The sequence below is a fragment of the Apium graveolens genome, chromosome 5 (assembly GCF_009905375.1).
Source record: "Apium graveolens cultivar Ventura chromosome 5, ASM990537v1, whole genome shotgun sequence".
In the NCBI taxonomy this organism is placed as follows: Eukaryota; Viridiplantae; Streptophyta; class Magnoliopsida; order Apiales; family Apiaceae; genus Apium; species Apium graveolens.
In genome coordinates, this window is record NC_133651.1 from 196,094,132 (window position 1) to 196,115,621 (window position 21,490).

Sequence of the window (21,490 nt, forward strand, 5' to 3'; positions counted from 1 at the left end):
TTTATGAATATATGAATTTTCTCTGGAATTTTATATAATTACTGACTGCAAATGATTTTTGATACGAAATAAAATACGGTAAAGGCTATTTATAATTACGAAAAATTAATATCCTGTTGGATCATTCCGAATATAAAACGGTACGTTTATTTGTAAAAACTGATCCAAACGGTATCGATTTTCGGGACAGTTATCCAAACCAGTACAATTTGTACTGCGGTCTTGGTCTCAGCGCCTGGTTACACATACTACGAGGTGATAATTGGGATAGTTTAATAAAAAGCTCCCGTTTATCGAAAATACGAGTTTTATTGATTTACCAAAACGAATATTGTATCGAAAATGTTGCGCCGGGACCCGCGCAGGACAAACCGTACGCCGGATCGAAAAAGTCGAAACATGGAATATGCTCGGAATATTAAAATTAGGTTAGGAAGGAGTTCTCAGAAGAGTTTCGGGTTCCAAAAACGTAACAACGGATGACGTCGGTTGGTTCCCGTTTTTATAAAATAGATTTTAAATACTCGGAAAAAGATTTTATAAATTTTATATGATCCTTATAAATCCATAAATCAACATAAAAATAATTAGGAAGATATGACAATTATCTATATTTTATTTTGGACATATAAAAATTAAAATACTCAATTAATAATATTTTTAAACATCCAAACACTTTTAACACTTAACAATTAATTTACAGAATAGATACTGAGCACATATATTAATTATTTATTAGCAAAAATAATTACACGATATATCCCGGATATTACACATTAACTGGTTTATATGACAGATTTGTCAAACTATTGAATGATGTGTCACTGGTGATAAGGAATATAATCTTGAAGATTTAAATCTTAAATTTCTTTTAGCTCTTCCTGAAAGTTGGGATTTGAAGTCAGCTACTATAAGAGACAACTATGCTCTTGATGAAACTACTCTTGATGAAATTTATGGTATGCTCAAGACTCATGAACTTGAGATGGATCAAAGAAGAAAGAGACATGGGAGAAAGTCAAGGACAGTTGCTCTTAAGGCTGAGGAGGAATCCCCCAAAGTGGTTGTCTCAAAGAAAGGCAAAGGAAATGATCTCATCATAAAGTCTGATTCAGAATCATCAAGTACTGATGATGATGATTCAGAAACTGAAAGTCTTCCTGAAGTAGATGCTGATGAAGAGATGATGAAATTGTGTGCTCTTATGGTGAAGGGTATCACAAAGATAGCCTACAGGAAATTTAGAAGGGGAAAGAAGTTTCCAGGAAAAGTGGAAGTTCTGATAAGAAGGGATTCAGAAAATCTGAAGGCAAAGTAGGAAAGTCTGACAGAGGAGATTACTCGGATGTCAAATGCTACAACTGTGGTGAGAAAGGCCACATATCTCCTGACTGCAAGAAAGGAAAGAGTGACAAAGGCAAGGTTCTTGTCACAAAGAAGAAAAGTTGGACAGACACTTCAGATTCTGAAGATGAGGAGAACTATGCCTTGATGGCAAATGCTGATAGCAGTTCTGATGCTGCTGAATTAAAGGTACCTCAAACAACATATGTTTTTCATACTGATGATATTACTGAGTTGAGATTATATCTTAAAACCATGTTTATTAGCTACAGAGATCAAACTTTAACATGTGAAAGATTAACTTCTGAAAATCTTGCTTTAAAAAGTGGAATGATTATTTAGAAAAAGAGTTAGTCATGTTCCATCAAACTCAGAAAGAAAGATATAATGCCTTTTATGTTAGAGATGAAGTGCTAAAAATGAATAAATCTCTAAAAACTGAGTTAGAAAAGGAAAGAGAGATTATCAGGACTTGGAATAACTCTGGCAGAACAACTCAGAATTTGCTAAGTAGTGGAAACTGGAAAGAGGGCTTAGGTTATGGAAATGACAAAAGTGGAAAAGGAACTGAACAAATTGAGCCAATTGTTGTTAAACAAACTACCAAGCCAAAGGTAAATCCTGTTAAGTTTGTAGCTAAAACTGTAAAGTCTGATTCTGAAAAGATGAAAGATACTGAGACAAAAGTTGAGGCAGAGTCAACTTCTGACAAATTAAAATAGGATAAACTAGCCGAAGTTAACATAGGATTAATGAAAAAGAAGCAGCTTAAACATAATCTGAAAGAGATTAGCAGTGTGAACAGGGTAAAAGCAGATAGGAAAAATAGGAATGGAAAGGAAGGTGTGAATAAAAGTAATAATTATATGCCTGTTCCTAATGCTCCTAGAAAGAAATGTTATAACTGTGGAAACTCTAACCATCTTGCTTCTTTTTGCAGGAAGAATAAGAATATTAACTCTTTACCTCTTAAGTCAGGAGTTAAGAGCCAGTCTATTAGGTTTAAGCCACAAAATCCTTGTTTTCATTATGGTAGTATATGGCATTCCATTTATACTTGTAAGGAATATCATAGTTTGTACTAAGATTATTATCAGATAAAACCTTCTTTGAAGAAAGTTACTTTAATTACTTCTAGTGTAAAGTATGATGCAAACTCTGATACTGTAAAATCTGATAAGAAAAATGTTAGCATAAAATCTGATGTTAAATCTGCTGCAAATGCTAACAAACTTAATAAGGCCAAAGGATCCAAGCAAGTCTGGGTCCTTAAAACTAACCATTAATGGTCTTTGTGATTGCAGGGAAACAGGAGAAACATCCTAGTACTGGATAGTGGATGTTCAGGACATATGACTGGAAATAAGCCCTGCTATCAGACTTTGTGGAGAAAGCTGGACCGGGAGTTTCTTATGGAGATGGCAACATGGGAAAAACTCTGGGATATGGCAAGATCAATCTTGGGAATATCATCATTGAATCAGTAGCTCTTATCTCATGACTTAAACACAATCTGTTAAGTATAAGTCAAATCTGTGACAGAGGTTATCATGTGAATTTCTTTGAAGAACACTGTGAAGTTATAAGCAATTCTACAGGCGGAGTGGTGCTGAAAGGTTACAGGCATGGTAACATTTATGAAACCAGACTTTTAACAAGTACTGATGGTTCTGCAATCTGTCAGTTGAGTAGAGCATCAATTGAAGAAAGCTGGAATTGGCACAAGAAACTCTCTCATTTAAATTTCAACAATATAAATGAGCTTGTAAAGAAAGATCTTGTGAGAGGACTGCCAAAGTCAGTTTTTGCTCCTGATGGACTTTGTGATTCATGTCAAAAGGCAAAATAAAGAAAACTTCTTTTAAGAGCAAAACTGAGTCATCAATTCTTGATCCTTATCACCTATTGCATGTTGATCTATTTGGTCCAGTCAATGTCATCTCTATTGCAACGAAGAAATATGCTATGGTTATAGTGGATGAGTTCACAAGGTACACTTGGGTGTACTTCTTGCACAAGAAGAATGAAACTGCATTTACTCTAACTGATCATGTCAGACAGCTGGATAAATTGATCAAAGATTCTGTTAAAATAATAAGGAGTGATAATGGCACCGAGTTCAAGAATTCGATTATGGAAGAGTTCTGCAAAGAGCATGGAATCAAACAAGAATTTTCTGCACCGGGAAATCCACAGCAAAATGGAGTTGTCGAAAGAAAGAACAAGACTCTCATTGAAGCTACACGAACTATGCTTGATGAAGCAAAGCTGCCAACCTATTTTTGGGCTGAAGCTGTGCAGACTGCTTATTTTACACAGAATGCTACACTCATAAACCAGCATAGAAAAACACCATATGAGATGGTGAAGAAAAAGAAGCCAAATCTGAAATACTTTCATGTATTTGGTTGCAAGTGTTTTGTTCTTAAGACTCATCCTGAGCAGCTGTCAAAATTTGATCTAAAAGCTGATGAAGGAATTTTTGTTGGATATCCACTTTCCACAAAAGCCTTCAGAGTCTATAATTTAAAAACAAGGATTGTCATGGAATCTATCAATGTCTCTTTTGATTATAAGAAGATTACTGGACTTGAAGATTTCAATGATCATGATCAGCTGAGATTTGAGAATGAAGATTTAAATTCTGATTCTGAAAATTTTGATGACTTAAATCCTGATCCTGTAAGTTCTGACGGTTTAAGTTCTGATGTCATGGAAACTGTGGTAACAACTCCAAAGGAAGATGCACCTGTCTAGGGGGAGCAAGCTGAAGATCCTACCACATCTCAATACTCTCGAGAAGCATCAGAACCTGTCACTGGCTCTTCAAGTTCTGATTCATCTAGTTCTGATGAGCCAAGTACTGATAATTTTGGAAGCTCTGGTTCTTCAACTGTGGAAAAATCAAAATCAAATTCTGAAGTCTCAGAGAGCATAACTACAGGGGGAGCATCAGAAAATGCTATAGGAGACAGCATGGATCATGGGGGAGGATCCAGTTCTAGAGATCAACTTCCATCTGCAAGGAAGTGGACTAAAACACACACACACACCTGATTTAATCATTGGAGATCCTGAAGCAGGTGTCAGAACTAGAACTGTAACTTCAAATGAATGTCTCTATCATTCCTTTCTATCTCAGACTGAACAAAAGAAAGTGGAAGAAGCTCTTCAAGATGCTGATTGGGTGCAAGTAATGCAGGAAGAGTTAAATGAATTTGAAAGAAAAAAAGTCTGGACCTTTAGTGCCAAGACCAAAGAACAGATCTGTTGTGGGAACAAAATGGGTGTTCAGAAACAAAAATGACAATGATGGCATAATTACAAGGAATAAAGCAAGGCTGGTAGCTAAAGGCTACTCTCAACATGAGGGTATTGATTATGATGAAACATTTGTACCAGTTGCTAGATTAGAAGCCATAAGAATCTTTTTGGCTTATGCTGCTCACAAAAAGTTCAAAGTCTTTCAAATGGATATGAAAAGTGCTTTTCTCAATGGAGAATTGGAAGAAGAGGTATATGTTAAACAACCTCCAGGCTTTGTAGATCCTAAATTTCCCAATCATGTCTTTAGGCTTGACAAAACACTTTATGGCCTTAAGCAAGCTCCAAGAGCATGGTATGAGACTTTAGCTCAATTTCTTCTGGAAAGTGGATTTCACAGAGGCACAATTGACAAGACTTTATTCTACCTCAACCATGGAAAGGACTTACTTTTGGTACATATATATGTTGATGATATCATATTTGGTTGTACAAATGCCAAAGTCTGTGAGAGGTTTGCAAAGCTAATGCAGTCAAGATATCAAATGAGTATAATGGGAGAACTCAGCTATTTTCTGGGCCTTCAAGTCAAGCAAAATGAAGAAGGCACTTTTATTTGTCAATCCAAGTACACCAGAAATTTACTGAAGAAATTTGGAATGTAAGATTGTTCAACTGCATCCACTCCCATGGCCACTGTAACCAAGTTAGATAAGGATACTGGCTGATCCAAGAGAACCTCACTTAATAGCTGTGAAAAGAATTTTCATGTACCTTAAGGGTACAGCTGATCTGAGATTGTCGTATCCTAGAGAATCAGATTTTAAGCTAATAGGTTACTCATATGCAGATTTTGCAGGATGCAAAATAGACAGGAAAAGCACTAGTGGAAGTTGCCAATTTCTTGGAGGAAGATTGGTTTCTTGGTTTAGCAAGAAACAGAAGTCAATTTCCACATCTACTGTAGAAGCAGAATATATTGCTGCAGGAAGCTGTTGTGCACAGATTCTTTGGATGAAGAATCAGTTACTGGATTATGGGTTAGAATTTTCTAAAATCCCTATTTACTGTGATAATCAAAGTGCTATTGCTATGACAGGTAATCCAGTTCAACACTCAATGACAAAGCACATCAGCATTAGGTACCATTTCATAAGGGAACATGTGGATGAAGGTACAGTGGAATTGCAATTTGTTCAAACAGATCAACAGCTAGCAGATATCTTCACAAAACCACTATGTGAAGCTACTTTTATAAGATTGGTAAATGAACTTGGAATGGTTTCAGGTTCTTTCTCTAAATCTGCTTAGTTTTTGTTCTCATGCATTAGACTTTATGATCAGTATTTACAAATTGTATTATCTCTATGTAATCTGTGCTTAATTTGAAAATTCATTAAATGTTGATTGTTATCTGATGTGGATCTATATACTCTAATAAGTGTTTTGAATGTTTTGTGACTATTCAATCCAATGAGGATAACTGTGTTAGATGTTGACCTAGTAGTCTTTAACATACTAGAAATCCCATGTTTGAATTAGTTGTTCATGTGGAAACTCATTAACACAAGAAAATTCTGATATTGAGCTTAGTCAAGTTTACTTTGTGTATCTTATTACTAAGTCACAAACTAGAATCTTGTTTCTTATCTGTTAGATTCCGATGTCAGTAAATCTTAAGGATGAACTAAATGCTGATAAGCCTCACTTATCAAAAGAAAAGAAAAGAAAAGAATAAAAGTCAGGTACTCCTTTAAGATCTAGAGTAAATATATGGAAGGGAAGACCCAAGTGCATTGCTGGTATTAAGTAATATGCATTAGAAAAGCTAATAAATTTTCTTGGTGACTTTTCACATTCTCTGATTACTGGAGAAATACTCTGACAACAGCATAAATTCTGATAAGTAGTCGTGACTCACTTACACTAAGAAGCCATTGTAAAAAGGAATTTCAAAAGATGCATAAAATGAGCACAAACAGTTGAGGTGGACTCACGCATAAATTTGTTCTATAGTAGACTTCATGATTGATGACAGATTTTAAGCACTTTTCTGAGTTATGCCTTATTTCTAAGATGTACTGAAGTTTATAAGACTTTAACCTTTATCTGATATTTTGCCGAATGCACACACTTTCACTCCATATGAATGATGAAAATTACTGTGGTGATTAAGTTATTTTAGACAAACAGTTAAGTGTCATTTGCATAATTTCTGAGGACAAGTTCTGATGGAAGTTCTGATGATAATACTATTGAAAAAACAAGTCAGTCTTTGTACGGAGAATTACAGAAACAAACATATACTTGATGACTGGTAAAATTTGATATAAGTTAAGTTCTGATATTAAATCCTGATGGAATCCTTGATGCTTATGTGGCATTATTCTTTACTTGACTTATTTGTGGTAAAATCTAAAACAGTCATATTTAAATCAGAATATATTTGGGTAAGATAAAAATAGTCATAATCATTATGGGTTAGTGATAAACGTGTTGGTCTTCAAAAACTGCATGTGCACAGTAATTATTGTTTATTTTACGTGCTCATTAACTCTTACTTTAACTTTTTACTGACTGTTATTATTACACATCGGTCTAGGGAGTCGAGGCATCATTATTTTTACTTGTAATTGTTAAATAGTCCTCGCGACCCTTGGTATTCCATTGGCTATTTAAATGCCTGATCAATCATCAGTAAAATCACATCTTTTCATTTCTCTCAAACAATGGCACATTTTAGTTGGTTTTACTGCTATGGAACAGACACTGTGACCATTTTTAGAAATGGAATTCCGACTTCATATCCTATCAACAACATTCCATTCGACATCTGGATTCAACTTCCAGACAACATTAAAAATGATCTGTTGTCTTTCCAAAGAGAAGTTCATCTTCGTATTCTTAAACAGCAGGAGCAAATCATTCGTCTTGCTGTTCTCTTTGTTGAAAGTAGGAAGAAGAATTAATTGTCATCCATCTGTTTCTCTTCACCGTCAGCTTTGTCAGTCTTCTTAGACTAGGACTAAGGTTGTTGATGTTAAGAATCTTAGAATAGGACTATCTTGTAATTTTTGCATGTAATTGATAAATTTCATGAAATGTACTCATCTGATATATTAATGAAATTTCCTTTAATTACAAGATTTAGTCTCTATTTCTCAAATTATGTGACTGTGCATGTTTTAATTGCAATTTGTTAATCTTTACTTCATCTATTTTTAACTTTATCCTATGATGAATGTTTTGATTACAATTATGGTCAATAACAAATTTTTGTTGATTTGAGGATAAAATAGTTGAAGCACAGGTTCCTGCATCAGAACCTGTGATAAATGAAGCTGAGAATGTTACTTTTCAAAAGAAACAACAACTCAAAGTTCTGATACTATGACAAAAAAATTGTACATTCTGATGCTGCAACATCAACTCCTTCTTTGGCAAGGAGATTGAAGAAAATGAAAGCTAGGAGGTATTTGGCTAAATCTTCATCAGAAGATAATGAAGAAGCAGAGGAAGGGGATTAGGAATCTCTGATCTCACAAGAACCAATCATTATTGAAGCTCTGATTTCTTCAGCTCAAGCCACATACACTGCTACTGATACAGTGATAACACCTCCTGACTCTCCAATAAAAGCTACAGATGATGTTAAAGAATAAACTGACAACTCTGAGATAGATATTCACAATTTGAATATACCTCAAGTTCGTTATCTAGAAGCTCCAACTACTGAAGCTCATCCATTTACAGTCAAATCTCCAATCTTAGATGTTGAGATACCATCTACATCAAAGAGACCAGATCTAGAGATAAATTCTGATGATCAGAATTTAGATGATGTTATTCTTGAATCGCCAGTTGTATCACACACTCTTGTACTGTCAGAAAGTGATGAAACTTCCTCAAGTTTCGGAGACAGTATTTTTGTTGAAAATCCAGTTCCTATTCTGGGAAAGGAAGCTTTGGTGAAGAAATTTGTTAGACAGGATGCTCCTGTACCTTGGCAAGAAACTCACAGGGGAGTTGAGTGGACCAAGAAGTGGAATGAATAAGATTTTATTCCATGCACCAAAGTTCTGATAGAGCATGTATCAAAAGCTGATGAGTTATTATCAAATTCTGATTTCAAGACTCAACTCAAGGTTACAACTATGAGTACAAGAAGTCTTCATGGTCTACATTCTATTACTCATGCTAAGGTTGATACACTCAAGGAAGAAGCTGAGAATGTTATTTCTCAGAAAGAAACCACAACTCAAAGTTCTGATACTTTGACAAGGAAATTTGTAAATTCTAATGCTGCAACATTAACTCCTTCTTTGGCAAGGAGATTGAAGAAAATGAAAGCTAGGAGGTATTTGGCTAAATCTTCATTAGAAGATAAAGAAGAAGCAGATGAAGGGTATTAGGAATCTCTGATATCCAAAGAACCAATCATTACTGAAGCTCTGATTTCTTCAGCTCAAGCCACAGACACTGTTGCTGATACAGTGATAACACCTCCTGACTCTGCAATAAAAGCTACAGATGATGTTAAAGAACAAACTAACAACTCTGAGATAGATATTCACAATTTGAATATACCTCAAATTCTTTATCTGGAAGCTCCAACTACTAAAGCTCATCCATCTACAGTCAAATCTCCAATCTTAGATGCTGAGATACCATCTAAATCAAAGAGACCAGCTCTGGAGATAAATTCTGATGATCAGAATTTGTATGATGTTATTCTTGAATCTCCAGTTGTATCACACACTCTTGTAGTGTCAGAAGGTGATGAAACTTCCTCAAGTTCTGGAGACAGTATTTTTCTTAAAACTCCAGTTCCTATTCTGGGAAAGGAAGATTTGGTGAAGAAATTTCTTAGACAAGATGCTCCTGTACCTTGGGAAGAAACTCACAGGGGAGTTGAGTGGAGCAAGAAGTGGAATGAATTAGATTTTATTCCATGCACCAAAGTTCTGACAGAGCATGTATCAAAAGCTAATGAGTTATTATCATATTCTGATTTCAAGACTCAACTCAAGGTTATAGCTATGAGTACAAGAAGTCTTCATGGTCTATATTCTATTACTCATGCTAAGGTTGATACGCTCAAGGAACAAGCTGATAAGCTAGATCTACAGTTCAAGATTAACAAGAATAAGTATGTCAGACCTACTCTTCAGAAAATTGAAGCCATTGAAAAGGTTCAAGAGGAGCAATAGGCCCAAATTGCTGAGGTTCTGGTTAATCAAGCTTCTGAGAAAGCTCAATTGGATGAAATCCAATCTTCAGTTGAACTTCTTCTTTCTCTCTTACTCCCTGATGATGCCAAAAAGGGGGAGAAGGTATTTAAGTCCAAATGCTCACCTACTCAAGTACTGAAGAAGAAAGATGATAAAGGTGATGACTAGGGAAACTCCGAAAAGAGCAGAGGTCAAAGAAAAGTTCAAGAAAAATCTTCTATACAGAACAAGTCAAGTTCTGATGTTGTGAATGCTCAAAGTCTGAAGTCAAGTGATGATAAACAAAGTCTGATGTCAAGTTCTTATATTCTGATTCAGTCAGGATCAAAAGACCCTCAGAAGTTTATGCAAACTTTGAAGCTAAAAGGGAAGCAGACTACTGTTTATTACAAAGATCCTAAAATCCACACACTTGATGAGGAGATAGCAAGAAGATTAATTCTGAAACACAATCCAGGAATGGATTTAGAAGCTCTCAAGGAGGAAGAAGCTAGATTTGTAACTGAGAAGACAAATCTTAAGTCTAAAGCTTCTGATGCAAAGAAACCTCCAAGGCCTAAGGAAAAAGGCATTGTGATCAAGAAAAAGTCAAATTCTGAAATTTCAAAGTTCAAGACTAGATCACAGACTGAGAGTGATCCCAAAGACAAATGGAAAGGAAAAGTTGATGAACCAATCAAGTCACTGGAGATGAAAATTCTTCAAGTTCTGATGAAACCAGTGTGCAAAATGGTTCAAGTAACTGATAATAATCTTGTTGAAGATGAAACTGTTCAAATTCTGAAAAGAAGAAAGATAATTGAAGAATCTAAAACAACCTCTAACACAACTCAAGTTGTTCAGAATGAAGGATAGCAAGTTATAGAAGAAACAACAAATTCTGATCAAGCTATCAAGACATCAACTACTGACAATGTTCAAGTTGATTTGAATAAAATGATAATTGCTGATAAGAAGAAGCTGTTATGGAAGCAAGATACTCCAGTTGAACCAAAATCCAATCTCATGATTAATCAACTCGCTACATTTGGGTTGAGAGCCAAGCAACCTAGAGATAGAGCTGGATTAGGTTCTGACGAAGAGAAGATTCAAACAGGAGTAGAAGTTACTCTAAGAGATCCTTTCATGTTGACAGACAAACCATATGAACAAATCAAACAAAAGCACCTTAACAAAGTGTTGTCTGCGCAAGTTGTGATAGATGCTCATGATAAGGAGAATCTAAAAGAGAAATTGATTTTATTTCTCAATGATGGAAGGACTTATAGACTAGCTGATATTGATGTACTAAAGAAGTCTATCAGAGAACTTCAACATATTCACTATCTTTTGGAAGTAAAATCTGATGTTACAAAAAGATGGTCAGAATATATTTTGAAGGCTATACGAGATCTACTCAGAATCTATGGTATAAAGACTTCTCATTACAGTCCAATGATTACTGAAGATGATGGAAGAGAAATTCCTATGCTGAAGAATTCTGCTAAGATGGAAGTAATTCTGAAAGGAAAATGCTTATGTTATAATGAAAACTCTTCACGTCCTAAAGTTATCAGACTTGGTGATGGACATGAAAGAACATCCATTCAAGCTCTCAGAACAGCCATTTATCAAATTGGTGATAGTAAAGAAGAAGAACTGATGCAGGTCAAAACACAGTTAGTTGAACATCTGAGGAAACCTGAAGATAAGCTGGTGAAAGATTTTGTTAAGAATCATTATAGATTCAGATTGATCCAGTAATGTTGGTAAAGCTGGATGTTCTGTAAGTTGTAATTGATAGTCTTATTAAACTCTTATTGTATTTGAACTTAAATGTTTTTGACATCATCAAATCTATTAACTTGTATATTCTTTCATAATTTACAAGTTGGGGGAGATTGTTGGATATATTTGAGATGTCATGTCTAATATGTTTCATGTTTAGTTTTCAGATCTTAACAAACAGGAAATATCAGTTCTTACTGGAATCAGTACTTACTGAAAGTCAGGACTTAATGTCATATCAGGACTTAAGGTCATATCAGAACATAAGTACGGGAGGACTTATAGTTAAGGAAGGAAGCTGATTAACAGTAGAAGATCGAGACTAATACAGAAGAAGATATGCAAGAAAAGAGTTAGAGGAATAGAAGAATTATATAAGATATCTGATTGATATATTTTAGGAGATAGAATTATATTCTATATCAATTAGAAGTTATCTTGTAACTGTGTACTATATAAACACAAACATAGGTTTACACTATACGTGTTATCATTATCGAGAAGGTCATACATTGTAACCTAGCAGCTCTCGTCATATTTGTTCATCACTGAGAGAGAACAGTTCCATTGTAACAGAGTTTATTATATCGAATACATCTATTTTCTATTAATTGTGTTCTAAATCGATTTGATTGTATTATACACTGTATTTAACCCCCTTCTACAGTTTTGTGTGACCTAAACTAGAGAAATAATCATTCACACTCAGTAGCCCTGTTAATCATTACTCCACCATCTGGATCACTTAAGAACTAGACTCCAGGAATAATATTGACATCAAACCCTTTGTCTCAGCAGATATGTTCTTTAGTGTCATCTGATTTTCAATATGGTGTTGTGTCTGACTAGTTGATCCTTCTTTTGCTCCCCCTAAGCTATTGCTGGGATTTCCTGAAAATTCCTACCCTTGCTGACTGGCTTCATTGAAATAATGAGTTGTGTTATACACTGCTATTCCACTGCTTGGATATGAATCATCAATACCATTAATTTCTCCTTTAACAGCTTGGAGTATGGAGTTGTTGAACTGTGCACTTAGATTATCTATCACCACCTGTTGATCAACCACAAATGCCCTGTAGCTATAGGTTGTATACTCCACTGAGTAGCCATGAAAAATATCCTAAAAAGTCTTAGCTGAAAATGCAAAGATCTTCAAATAACTGAAAATATTTCATTGTTATCTCATGTAGAACATTCTCTCCAAACACTTTCAGCTTATCCAGTGTTTGCTCATATTGGCCATTAACTCATTAGTGGTCTTCATGTATACATCCAGATCAAGGATTGATCTTACTTGTTGCAAACTGTTTTGACTGTCCAGCCCTTTGGTATTTAGAAAGTCTTGATAAGCTTGATATTTCCCTTGTAGCTTTAATCAAGTTTAGGTTCTCTCTTTGTACCACTCCATTTTGATACGGAGCTCCCGGTGCTGAATATGTCTCAAAATATTCTTGATGTTACAGATATTAATCAGAACTGCTTTTCGAATTCAATCCCATTATCTGACCATAAGATTATTTCTATTACAGTTACTTCCAGTTTGATCTCCTGATATGATCAATCACCATCCGTGATGTCTTGTCTTGAGAATGCATAAACAACAACTTTGTGTTAAGAGTAGTCATGAATCATCACTAAGGTATATCTTTACTTTGATGTGATGTTGTCTTTGACTTCTCTTTCTGATATGCCTCACATTTAACATCTTCTGAATTTCAGATGAGACAGTCCTCTCACTAACCACTTTTCACAAAAGAGTTCCTTGAGTTGATGTTTAAGGGTGAGAGCTTCCAATGCCATAGCTAAACTTTTGTCAAATGAGGATTTACAGTAGAAACCATTGACTTCACATTTTATCCTTTGATCTGATAAGAGGATTTGTGCCTTGATTCTCCAGCAAGGAAGTTGCTTCAATTGTTATTAGTGACTCCAATGATTAGTTGTTATCAGTGATAGAAATTGTTGAGTACATGATGACATCCCTTTTTCTGTATAGCTTGTCCCGTGATAAAAAACTTTCCTGTCATCTCCAAAGATTACTGACGTAATAGCTTATGTTAATCATATTTGATTATGAGGCTCTTTCTTTGATCATATGCCTTGAGTATGAATTAGCAAGAATACATAAGAATCAATTGACCTCTTATGCCCTGCACTCACAAATGGATTAACAGTTCTTGGTACCCAACTTATTAGTTTGGGTCCAGATGGATTAGAGATTTTACTATAACCAGAGATACCAACAGCTGCAACCTTATCATGCTAATTCTTGTCTTTGACTGACCATTTTATCCATTTTAATACCTTTGACAGATTTGTCTTAGGCTAGGAGATAAATGGTTCCAACCTTACATAAGGAGGACTAGCAGTCTTTGCCCTATTGTGATCCTAAACATGCTTTTTCTATAATTAATGCAAGTACTAGGAGATGCATTCATGGCATAAAAATAAGCAAGCATTTGAATAGGAATACATGGCATTCATTCAAAAACTTTATAAATAAGAATTAAGCAAGACATGCATGATATTGAGCAAACATAATTAAGAAATAAATCACTAATTCTATCTAGTCCAATCCTGCTGATAAATCTCATCTAGCTATCTCAATCCAGTAATACATCTTAAAGAACAATTCAGATCAAATGAATAGATCAGAATGTAATAAGATACAGAGAGTACGCATAAACAAAGGTCTTATATGCTGGAAAAACATATACCTCACTAAAGCAATTAATCATGTTCAACAAATATTCAAACAATTATTTAAGATCATTCATAGTTACCAGAAAAATAATCTAGTGAACTAGTTCAGCATTATCTATGTGTGATGCTATCTTGCTTGTGCGGGTGTTAAACATTTAAACACTACGATCTTATCATGCTTGAATATTGAGAGCAAAGTATTGCAGTGGTTCAAGAATTTGAAACCTGAGATATGTGAGTTGGACCATTTTCAGAGATTACTATGAAAGCAAGATATTAATTATTCTCGTCAGCTGATACATCCCAACTCTTTCCCGTGCATTATAAGTTTTGACTGGCTACTTCCCTAAGAAAACATTCCACCTTTGTCTCAACTCTTCAACTGAATCCCTATTCATCCTTGTTTGTCAAGCTTCTTGTTCTGTTGTAGCAAAACCCCTGATAGTTAATTGACACATATTGCTTGTCAAACCTATAGCTATTAAATCTTGTTTATGTCCCAACCTCGGTCTGTAACTACCTCTTGAACTGAATCTGTAAGAATCTCTGCTTCAGAATAGATAGGCTTGATCCTTGGATATAGCTTATGTATTCCTTGTGAATCTGATATGAACAAACTTCCCTGACATGTGAAACACTGCCCTGACATCCAGTCCCTCAAGTACTTCTACCTGAGCTTCCTTTGATTCAGTTATCAGTAACTCTTACGTTTTGTCCTGAGGTTCCAACTATACTGCATGTAACTGAGATGTTTGTTTGTCCCCGCTATTCTCTCCGACCTCCCCAATTCCTGCCTGTATGATCTCATTGATTCCCGAATAAATATAGCATTGGTACAGACCACTGTGTGACTGTATAATCTGGAATCATAGAGTTGTCTATAAAATCTTCGAGAAAAACTATACCCATAGAAATTTCATTTCTTTCCTGTGTCGAAAAACCCAGTGGTATCGTATGGAGTAAGCCTTTGAGGAGGTTCCACAATTTTCTTCTATAGTTCTTGAAATCATTTCCATTGGAGTAAGAAAACCATTATCTATAATTTTCGTGTTCGGGAATTTTCCGTCTGAATAACACATGGTCTTCGTTTTCTTCAAAAGATTAAATCGACTTTAAAATTCCGGAAGAATCCTGAGTCTACCAATACCTTGAGTACCCTTAATTTAATATTTAAGGAAAATTAAATCTCCAGTATTTTAAATTTTCTTTGAAAATAAATTAATCAAAAATAAATATTTACGTAAAATCTAATTTTCAAGAATTTTGAATTTTCTTAAAAATTAAATAAAATGTAAATTATTATTTTAGAAAAAATTAAATTTAAAAATTTTAAATTTTAAGGAAAAATAAATAAATCAGAAATAAAAATTATGGCTAAGTCCAAATTATTTAAAATTTAAAAATCTCAAGTGTTGATAATTTTTGAAAATTAAAAATCTGAAAATATGAGAACTTGACTGTTTGGGCTGACACACCGGACCTGAGCTGTATATTGATCAAAAAGCTCTGATACCAATTGTTAGGTCCCGAATTATCGTAGAAAGGGGGGGTTGAATACGATAATCACTAAATTAAAAATTCTTCGAATCTTTAGCGGATATAGATTTAGTGCTCGGTTAGTGGTTCCGTGTTCTTGAGGTGAATAGTGTTTGGGAATATAAAACTAGGAACACAAGATATTCGGGGAAGTATATATTTATATATAAATCCGCGAGGGGTCTTGCTATACTCCGGTAAATAACTTTACTGGTTACAATCTAAGAATAACAAAGTTCCTAACTTCTACAAAGATTTACAAATTAAATCCTATACAATGATCTAGCTTTTGTTTGTACTAGAATTTAATTACCGGATAACGATTATAATGCCCTTATGAATATACAAGAGTTAAATCGGGCATTATAGCGTTACTCCGGTGAGAAGTTAAACATATATCAATGTGCTAAGTTTCTCTGTATTCTCTTTGTTTCTTTGTTTTCATCACCTTTCGTGAGAGAGAAGATGAACAGAACTTCTTAACAATAATCATTTTGATTGTTATATATTCTGCTTCTCTATGTAGACTTTCAATTCATTTGGACGGGTGGAAGCTTTGTGTCCAAAAATATCCTTGAATTGTTATTGTATAATTCACTGGAAAATTAACCAAATGTTCTATGGCGACTGTAGGATCGTTTGGCTTTTCTTCTATGGCGACCAACATCTTTGTTGCTCTATGACGACCAATTGAGCTCTATGGCGACCAATTGAGCTCTATGGCAATCACTGGAGCTCTATGGCGACCACTGGAGCTCTATGGCGACCATGGGAGCTCTATGGCGACCACTGGAGCTCTATGGCCACCACTGGAGCTCTATGGCAATCACTGGAGCTCTATGGCGACCATACTTACACTTCTATGGTGACCAGAGTGAAGAGTCTTCTGTCTAGCATATTTTGCTTCTATTTTGCCATTCTTCATTGTATCAACACTTTCTTCTGTAATTGAATTAAAATCCTTTCTTTTATACTGATGTTTGGTGCACTGGTCTGGTTCACAAACAACTAGCATTGAGAGAACCTAATTCAATTTGTCTTGTGTTTCTGAGTTGATACAGATTGGTTGAATATCCATTGCTTCTAACACTGACCGTTAATAAACAACTGTACTTTCACTGGAATCCTTTCTGGTACTTTAAACAGCGTCTTAATTGCTACTACAATCTTGACCACTTCATTTACTGTTCTTCACCGACGCTTGAACATATAACTGAGCTCTTGTCAGTGAGTATAACTTTAAAACTGCAGCTGTCTTTTTTAACCTCTGTTTATACCATGTCTTCAATTCTTCAGATTCCTATGCTTCATACACTATCTATCTTCAATCAATGACAATACACTGAAATCTTCTGGTAGCACTTTATACACTGAATCTTCATCCTTTTTGAAACCCTGAAAGTCTTTAACCTTAATTCTTCACTGAGACATGAACATATTAATGAACTTCTTTCATTGACCTGTAAACAGACTTCAAGCCTTCTTCTAATATTTTGATTCTTTGTATTTGCCTTGTCTTCATTCATCCTATTTTCTTGTGTAGTCGTAGTATTATTAACCTCTCGTGTTCTAATATTGTTCTCGTGTTGAGTTATCACGTAACTATTCATACGGCTACGCAGTCTCACCAACATAACTGGTTTACTCACAGCCGACAAATGTGGCTCCTTGTCTCTCGACGGGTAATCCTTTTGATTATCCGACAGATGATTTTCATCATCCGTCGAGTCCATATCTGTAAAGAGTCCTTCAACCAGATTGGAATCAAGCTTCTCTTTGCTCTTTTTCCAGTCTGCATCACAAAAGGATTCTATACCTTGAACTTTAGTAATTTGAGCATGAACATCTCTAGATGATTTCCATGCTTTAATTACTTCTGGTTCTTGTTCAAGTTGCTTCCTTAAAATCTCCTCTTTCTTTAAGGACTTTGTAAGTTCATCCTTAGCAACCTTGCATTCTAATTTCAATTTTTCAAACTCAATAAATTGAGACTCTAGCACATTATTCCTCTCACTTAAAAATAAATTGTTTTCTTTAATTGTAGAATTTTCCTTGGTGAGGGATTTAAGTGTAACACGCAGGTGATATAATTCAGTAGACATGTCATTTATTGCATCATTACACCCAGCTTTAGATAAATGAGATAGATTGGTTATAATTTCCTGATTGCTTGATGAGCATGTTTTTGTTTTATCTCACTTGGCCATTAGGGCTAGATTGACATAGTTGATATCTACATCTTCATCCAGTTCATCTGCAGCCCAGTCATTCTCCTGTGTGATGAAAGCCCTTTTCCTTTTGCTTGAGCAACTCAAAGTATTTCTGCTTATAATCAATAGGCTTGAACTTCTTTTTGCTGGAATCAGACTTTCTACACTCACTAGCAAAATGACCTGCAAAGCCACAATTGAAACATTTAAATTTTGACTTATCAACCACATTTCTGTTTGGCTTGGCTACTCCAAAATTCTTCTTGAATTTGAGCTTGGAAAATCTCCTGGATAAGAATACTAGATGCTCATCAATATCACCCATGTCATCTTGACTCAACTGTTCTTCATTTTCAGCTATCAGCCCTTTACCCTTGCTTTCACAGACCTTTGATGTAGATTCAATAGCTTCCACCTTCACCTCTTTCTCCTTCTCTAGTTCAACAACTAGTGCAATGGATCCTCCCTTCTTTCTTCCTTTCTCCATCCTTTCATCTTGCTCTATTTCAAGCTCATAGGTTTTCAGGATGCCATACAGTCTCTCCAAGGTGAACTCCTTGTAATCTTGTGAATTTCTCAATGAGACTGTCATTGGCTTCCACTCCTTAGGGAGTGATCTAAGGAACTTGAGGCTAGAGTCTTTTCTCTGATAGACTCTTCCATGCAGTTTTAGAGCATTCAGTAGTTTCTGTAACCTACTAAAAAGGTTAGTAAGTGACTCACTTTCTTCACAGTGAAAGTGCTCATATTGCTGAATCAAGAGTTGCATCTTATTATCCCTTACTTGCTCAGTACCATCATAAATAATATGTATTGTGTCCCAAACCTCTTTGGCTCTTTTAAAGGTAATGATGTTATCAAACATATCACCTTCAACACCATTAACCAGTATATTAATGGCCTTCTTATCTTTCCTGACTTGTTCAATGTATGGATCAGACCATTCATGCCTAGGTTTTGGAACTGATGGTTCATTCCCTGTAGCAGCTCTCATAGAGACATGATGACCTCTTTCAATGCAATCCACATAAGCTTCATCTTGAGAAAGAAGATGTAGGTGCATCTTCACCTTCCAGTGGTGATAGTTGTCTTTATTCAGAAATGGAATTTTAACTCCAACATCTTTTTTGTTCATCTTATTGATTGTTGTGATCTTTACACTCTTTATACTTCAAGAGCTTGCTATGATACTAATTGTTATTCCCTAACAATACAACAAGAATAACAGAAGGGGGGGTTGAATGTAATTCTGGCTACTTTTTGAGATTTTAAAATTGTTCTAACTTAATATATATAACAGTGTTTGATTTGCAATAGTGTGGAACGAAAGAGTAATAGAAATTAAAGCACTAAGGAATAAAACACAAGTTTTAAAACTTTCTAGTGGATTTGAAAGTATCCATCAGATATATATATATATATATATCAGATTGAGAACTCTGTGAAGCTTTGAATAGCTCACAGCTGCTTTACAAGGTGAACAAACAAAACTACTGAGAAATTCTTACAGAATACAGCTTGATCTGTTTCTTATGAAAATAAGCTTGCTTAGTTAATTGTTCTACTTGCTACACTTGGTTTATATATCACCAAGTTTACACATGATAGTAAGACAAGATAATAAAACAAAACTATATCTAGTTTAACTCCATGCTACTTCATTACTTTATTCCAACAACTTTGAACATTTTCTTAGTTGCATTAAAATGGTAATGCTTCTTTGTTCTCAAAATCCTGCTTAATAGGCTGCCACATTCCTTTTGCAAACACCTGCCGCATGTGACTATGTTGTCACTATCAACAACTATTTTGAATATGATCATCCGTCGGGATTAAGCTGAACATCCGTCGGGAATATGTTGATCATCCGTCAGGAGCCTTGTAGATCATCCGTCGGGAGTCTATTTGATACTTGCCTCTCACTTATACAGAATTACAAGATATCTCATATTTATAATTAGCCAACCTATTCTGCATATTAATCTAGTAGTCAACATGACTTAGAGAACCCTACACAATCTACTAGACTAAAACATGTTGTTTGCAGGAATGTGCTACAATACTTATTTGTTACAGAAGCTACACTCTCGATGGATGTCAAATTGTCATCCGCCAGGACTATATAGTTCATCCGTTGGGATTATATTAGAACATCCGTTGAGAGCTACAAAATTCACTAAGTTAAATCTACTAAGTTTTTTTGTTTAACTTATCATCAAGTTCACAACATATTCCTAACATCTTAGTTAATGCATGCTAGTATAATCTCTTAAGTAGTTAATCAACTCAAACTTGTTACTTGTCTTAGTTATGAACGATAATAATACATTGTTGCATAAGTGCATAATCTAAACTTAACTTAAACCAGTTTTTGTGGGAACAAACTCGACTTAAATATTATACTACTCGTGATCACGTGCGCTTGCGTGTATTTTCACGCATGTTTTAGTGTGAACAAGTTTTTGGCGCCGCTGCCGGGGAAATCAGTGTTAAATTTAGTTTATGTGCTTGACATCAGTGGTCAATGAAGTTTACTAACTCGGATATTTTACTTACTTGTTTCTTTTGTTTCTGTTTTAGGTATTCTAGAGAGCGTGTATGCGAACGCGTTCTCAATCTCGTAAGGAAACTCTAGACAAAGTTGAAGTAGTTGAAGAAGTTTTTGAAGAAGTTAAGAAAGTTGAAGAAGAAGGAATCATTACAATGGGAGAACCAGCAGCGAATCTGAAAGCTTTGATGGATTATTCTCAACCAAAGATCAATGACATTCACTCTAGCATTGTCAGACCAGCCATTGCAGCTAGTACCTTGGAAATCAAGTCTAGCACGATTCAGATGGTGCAGAATTCAGTTCAGTTTGGGGGTTCTCCAACGGAAGATCCCAACATGCACATTAGAGATTTCATCATAATTTTTGACACCTTCAAGTTTAACAATGTTTCTGAAGATGCCGTGAAACTGAGGCTTTTCCTATTCTCTTTGAGGGATAAAGCTACGTGTTGGTTGCATTCTCTACCCCCAGGTTCTATCACTACTTGGAAGGATCTTACTCAAAAGTTTCTTACTAAGTTCTTCCCTATGGCGAAGACAGCTGCAATCAGGAATGCTCTTACTCAATTTTCACAACAATCGGGAGAATCTTTGTGTGAGGCTTGAGAGTGATACAAGGAGATGCTTAGGAAGTGTCATCATCATGGAATGCCTGATTGGATGATCATCAATTTCTTTTATAATGGTTTAGGAGCACAGTCAAGACCTATGCTCGATGCAGCATAAGATGGAGTCTTATGGGCTAAGAGCTATGATGAAGCTTATGAGCTAATTGAATTAATGGATGCTAATGAATATCAAAACCCAACTCAGAGACTACCTCAAGGCAAGGTAGCAGGAATTCTAGAGGTGGATATAGCTACGGCTATAGCTGCTCAGCTA

General features: G+C 35.2%; 1 non-coding gene across 1 annotated transcript; it reads right to left on the bottom strand.

Annotated features, from left to right (window-relative positions):
- Nucleotides 1-21,151: 21,151 nt before the first annotated feature.
- LOC141663344 (small nucleolar RNA R71) lies at nt 21,152-21,258 on the bottom strand. Its single transcript, XR_012551423.1, has one exon. It is a non-coding gene; the product is annotated as a small nucleolar RNA R71 (small nucleolar RNA).
- Between the last annotated feature and the right edge of the window lie 232 nt (nt 21,259-21,490).